The 6,200-nt window shown below is 44.4% G+C and overlaps 1 protein-coding gene across 2 annotated transcripts in view; it reads right to left on the bottom strand.

Annotated features, from left to right (window-relative positions):
* Positions 1-6,200, bottom strand: part of SAMD3 (sterile alpha motif domain containing 3) — an 85,493-nt gene that overhangs the window by 53,362 nt on the left and 25,931 nt on the right. The gene's annotated exons all lie outside the window — the stretch shown is intronic.

The following is a 6,200-nucleotide window of genomic DNA, read 5'->3' as shown; positions in this document are numbered from 1 at the left end:
TTAAAGCCTCTGGGCATCTGACTAAAGAAGAACAGTTTCCAATATCTATTTTGTTTGTTTACATAATTTAAATAGGATTTTGCTGGCTGAAAGCCAACTAGCTGTGCACATAACTAGGCTATGTAACATAGGTTCCTCTCAATGTTGTTTCTGGTCTTCCTTGCTTCATTCCCTCCATGGGTTTGTTACACCCCTTTTCTTAATTTAAATTCCTTAATTTTTCTCAATTTCCCCTGATTTGGGAATGAACCCCAAATACACAGCTCCCTGCAGCTACATAGAGCCCCACTGTGGGCCTCCAATTAGAGCTCGTTGAGCTTGGTCAGACAGAGCTCATTGCAGGAACAGGACCTTTGATTGTAAACTCCTCAGGGCAAGACGTGTCTCTATGTTTGTATAGCATCTAACAAAGCCCCCTCTCCTCCTTCCCAATAGCGATAGAACCTCTGGGCACGGCCACAATACAAACAACATTATTTCTGGTAACATTTATTTTAAAATGAGTCAACTGTCCCAAAGGGTTGGACATCAGAAAACTTCAGCACTGCACGCAACACATTCTCAACATACTAATTAGGATGGAATAATAGTCAGGAAGGTTAGGATGGAGACTCCAGCTTGGTGGTAATGGTTGGGGGGGGCATGTTATGGTTTCAGGTGGGTAGGAGAAAAAGATTCTGGCCCACTTGCTGTTGGATGAGCCTTATCTACATCTTATTTATTTATTGCTATATTTTGCCTGATGTTTTCGCTACTTAACTTCACTGGCCCATTGTAGCTCTTCTTGAATGTAGAAATAGGAAGAGCTGATGTCAGTCACAGCGTGAGACTCAGGGCAAGTCTATGCTAGAGCACTACATCGGTGGGCAGCTGCATCGCTGTAGCACACCTGGTGAAGACGTGCTGTGCTGACAGGAGAGCACTCTCCTGTTGACATAATTACTCCACCTCAGCAAGAAGCAGAAGCTATGTTGGCAGGAGAGCATCTCCCACTGACATAGCACTGGTGTGGACAGCACAAAATTTGCATCACTGGGAGGGCTTTTTCACACCTCTGAGCGATGGATGTTATATCGACTTAGGCTGTAATGTAGATATGCCCTCAGAAAACCTCTCACTTACTGTTGGGAGAGGAAACCATAGCAGAGATACAAATATTAACTTTCAATTAAGTTTTGTGGGACTGTCGTCACATTTTACAACCACCCGCTAAAAAAACAAGTTGTCAAAATACAGGCAAAACTAATTAGATGATGCCCATGCTTTAAAGCCAGTTTCTAACATGGCTGATCCTTGACACAGCCAGCTTTGCTTTGGCAGCAGTCAGGATTGCATTTTGTTTGTTACATTCTCGGGAGATGCTCCTTCTGTGCTTGGAGTTGGTTTAAGTGCAGCAGCAGCAGAAGGCTCGGGAGAGAAGAATTTTTCCTCAGGAGTAAGACTGGCTGAACTGCCAACTAATCAGGCCATTTTATAGAAGAGAGAGAGCGCATATATCTGTGCATGCATGAGAGAGAGAGAGAGAGAGAGAAATCTAGTGTATTGGAATAGAAGTACTTTTACAAATATATTTTGGGTTTCTGTAAGTCTCATTATTTACGGTAATCTCTGTGGAATTACTACCTTACATAGTTAATGTTTCCTCTAGGCCAGAAGTCCCCAATCTGTGGGGCGTGGAGGAATGTTCGGGGGTGGTGCTGCTAGCGCCTGGGCCAGCCCCCATGAGGGGTGGGGAGGGAGCGCCACCCAGTTCTGCTCCTGGCCTCTCGGCTCTGCTCTCGCCCCCTCCCCCAGCTCTGGCCCCAATCTTGGCCTCTTACCCCTGTCCACGTCCCTCCTCCCAGAGCTGTGGCCCTGCTCCTGGCCCTGGGAGGGGAGGCGCAGACAGATGTTAAGTGTGGGGCGCGAGCTAAAAAGTTTGGGGACCACTGCTCTAAGCTGTTTGGAGGATTCCATTTATTTTTGTTAGAAAAAAGGGAGTTAGGTGGTTTAAACTATCTGAATTAGAGCAATAAGGGCCCATATAAACATCAGATTGATAAATCTAATACTATCAGCTCCAAGCATTCAAAAATCATGAGTCAATCCCCCCAAAAATCATGGAGGTATTTTTTGTCTGTTTGTTTGAAATTCCCCTGATTTTTAAGACAACAACTTGGGTGCGGGATGGTATTTGTCTTCTGGTTTTTGACATTTGCAAGAGCTAAAAGCTGTCAGATAAAGTGGGGGGTGATGGGGAGCAGCAGAAATTCTCATATAGACAACTGACTCCAATAAGCTGAGGCTTTAAGAGGGGGGAAAAAAACCACCAAAACCAGGAAGAGTTGGAAATGCTGTAAACAATCTATAATTAGATTACCACATGTATTAGAAATAGTTCTGATGGCCAGTGGTACCAATGGCAAGGAATTAGAAGTCTATTCAGGTAAACTCCGAATGCGTAGAAAGATCTGACAAACAGTCCAGCAGAAAATTTACAGGAACAATGTTTCAGATTAACAGTTTTCCCCTTGTTTTTCCAGCATGCATATAAATGAGTTTCAGATAGTGTTAGTCTCTTTTAGGATAGTCTATCAACATACAGATAATGAGGAATTAAAGAGCAAGACCTATGTTTGACAGTAGAAGACAAACACCTTCAGCCAAAAGCACACTTTCAAAACTATCCTCAATAGGACTAGCTATTAGCTGTTCACTTACCACATAGGAGGTAAAATTGTTGATCTAAAAAATTCCTCACACTTTTAGAGCCATACAATTAGTGTGTCACGCAGGATTTGAAATGTGATGTGGTATCCTGTTAGAGAGCACAAATCTGTCCCACCGCCAAGTATTTCACCCCAAGGCATTTGGACAGAAAGTCCATTATGCAACACGTCACAAAAAAGCTTTTTATTTATATATAAAGATTGAGTCTCATATGAGAATCAATCTTTTATCAGGATGCCGTTCCTGAAGGAAAACAGTTGGAATTTCATGAGACATGGATCCAGTTTGTATATTATTTGGCATGCATGCCTTCAGAAACTGCATGTAGAACATATGCCAATAAAAATGTGGGCTCTTGCACAGCAATCTCAGGTAACAATAACAGCTGCTGTCTCAACAACACCACCATCTCATACTGCCTTGAGCTGTGCAGGAGCTAATACCCGGATAGAAAAGCAGGTATGAAAAAAGTGTTCATGGGAGTATTCTGTGTATCCTATGTGGGTGTTCTCTTAATCAGCGCGGCTACCGCTTTAACAAATTTTTACACAAGAAAACTTTAAGACCCTGGACACTCCACACTTTTTTGCTCTTACCTGATCTCTAAAAAATAATCTAACCATAGTGACCTCTGACCTGATCAGTTGGATGCATAATGCAATTTGATGACTCTTCAATAGAGGAAGAGAAGGGGTAAAATAAATTATGTTTTTGTTACACCACGTTAACTGCTATTTTTGTGTTTAAACTATCAGAGCTAGAGTCTCCCTCAATCTCTCTGTGGTAAAGAAGCATATTTTGAAGGTGGTTGTTAGGGCTTGTCTATATAGAGAAGTTACATCAGGGTAAGGTAGAATGTGAATTTAAAATGCTATATTTTGACCAGTGTAACAAAAGCAGTTTAACTATATTGGCCTAAATTCCTGTTTAGAAAACCCAAAGACTCTATTCTCTCTTTCAGTATATTACTACTACACTAGTTCAAATGAAGCCGTTTCCACGAGTAAAGGGAAAACATATATAAGAGAAAGATCTACAGAATTTAAACACTCTAAATACATAAAAACAGGAAAAAATGAACTAGTCCTGGAAGAAGATGAACGTAAGAAAAACCACTAAGAACCGCCCCCATGAACATTGGCAGAACTATCAGACGAACATTATGTTGAATTGTAATATCAGTAGCCAAAATAGGTTTTTCTTAAACCCCCAATCTATGTTTAAGAATTAAATAACCATCACCTCAGAAGTCAAACCCACAGCAACACCAGCTATAATCTCTCCCTAATGCTGTTTCTACATGTAAAACACTAAAGTGACACACCTGCAGTGCCATTGCAGCATTTCAGCGTAGACACTCAGTACAGTACAGAAAAGGTCCTCACATTACTGTAATTGATCAACCTCCCTGAGAGGCAATAACTGGGTCGGCAGAAGAATTCTTCCATCAACCAAGTGCTGTCTCCCCTTGGAGCTAGGTCAGTATAGCTATGCCTCTCGGGGTATGGATTTTTACACCCCTAACCAAAGGCACCAACTTTCTGATTTCCGGGGGTACTTGACTCCTTCTTCCCCCGGAGGCCCCGCTCTCATGCCGCCTCTTCCCTTCCAGGTAGTTTGGTTGGTTTTTGTTAAGAGAAGTGAAGTTTAATGTACACGTGCCTGAGGAGGTTATGCTGGCTGCATGCCAGTTGCCAAGGTGTCGAACAGGATGTATGAGCACACCTACACAGCAAATGGAAGTGTGATTATAACATGGGTAGGCATACCTATGCTAGCTTTAATTTGGCTAGTGCAAGTAACTATAGAAGTTGTGATGTGGCAGCATGGACTTCAGTACAGGCTGGCTGCCCCAGTACAAACCCATCTGGGACTCTGAGTACATACTTGAGTGCTGAAGCCTGTGCTGAAGCCTGCATTGCTGTGTGTGCACTACTATTGTTACCTGCGCTGGCTAGATTAAAGCTAGCATGGATATGTCTACCCACACTATAATCACACCTTATTTGTTGTGTAGATTTACTGCGTTCTAGGAATTTTTATTAGGGACTAGAAAAGCTGGTTGGATAGTCTGGATGGCTCCTCTGCTTGAAGTGGATAAAAGGACTGAGTATTTGGCTTGAAGGCTCAAGGTTCACACTCAGGGCTGATCTACACTGAAAACCGACATCCAGCCCCAGAGCACCCACAGAAAAAAAATAGTGGGTTCTCAGCACCGATCAGTGGGCCCCGCTGATCAGCTCCTCTCCCTCCCCCCCAACGCCTTCCGCCCACCAACAGGCCCCGCCGATCAGCTCCTCTCCCTCCCCCCAACGCCTTCCGCCCACCAATGGGCCCTGCCAATCAGCTCCTCCCTTTGGCTCTTCATAAGAGACTGACAAATGAGAAACGTAGAAAAAAAAATTCTAACCAGATCACGTCACTTTTGAACCAGGACTCAGGTCTGCCCTTAGATAAGTGTGTTCCAATTCCTGCTTGTTTATCTGACAATTACACCTGTGTATATGAAGACAGATTTGTACTAGGGATGTAAAATGTTAACCGGGTAATTGATAAGCATCAGTCTTACCAGTAATGTATTCAGTTAACGTTTAAATGCCTAACGTGCACATTAAAAATGCGGCAGCAATACCATTTCATAGTGCATGTGGAACTAGGTTCCGCATTGTTAAGAATCCAGACCATTGCTATGGAACTGACATCATAGGGCGGGAACTAGGGGTGTGGGGCGTGTTACAGAACCTCCCGTTTTACGCGGGGCTCCACTGCCACTCTGTACATCGGTTCCCGGCTGCTGGCCCCGTGCCTGGGGCTCCGTTCCCAGCCCCATGCCCGTCCCCAGTTGTGGCCCCAGCCTCGGCCTCCTTACCCCTCTCTGGGTCTGGGCACGGGGCCGGCAGCCAGGAACCTGGGCAGAGGGCCAACAGCCACAGTCGGGACCCCAGGCGGAGGGCCAGCAGCTGAGACCCATGTAAAATGTGGGGGGGTGCTGTAGCACCTCCCACACCCTTAGTTCCCATGCCTATGTTTGAATTCGTTAATGGTTAAATGTTTAACTGATACAATTTTAATAATTTAAATGGTTACTTTTTTAAAATTCTATTTACATCCCTAATTTGTACTTCAATATTTAGGGACAGACCAGTTCACTTTTCTCATGGAGTCTATAGGACTTCCTGGCAAAGTGGAATAAAAGACGGTTACTCACCTTTGTAACTGTTGTTCTTCGAGATGTGTTGCTCATATCGATTCCAATTAGGGTGTGCACATGCCACGTGCACGATCGTCGGAAGATTTTTACCGTAGCAACACTCGGCTGAGGCGCCCCCTGGAGTGGTGCCCTTATGGTGCCCAGCGGCCCCTCAGTTCTTTCTTTCTGCCCGTGACGGTCGTTGGAACTGTGGAGCGCGGCTTAGCTGATCTCCACTTCCCTAGCTTCTAGGTACAGCTGCGTCCACACCCTGCCTTCCTTCCTAAGGTGGTGTCTGCCT

The sequence above is a fragment of the Mauremys reevesii genome, linkage group 3 (genome assembly GCF_016161935.1).
Source record: "Mauremys reevesii isolate NIE-2019 linkage group 3, ASM1616193v1, whole genome shotgun sequence".
NCBI lineage: Eukaryota > Metazoa > Chordata > Testudines > Geoemydidae > Mauremys > Mauremys reevesii.
This window is presented reverse-complemented; position numbering and strand designations above follow the sequence as displayed.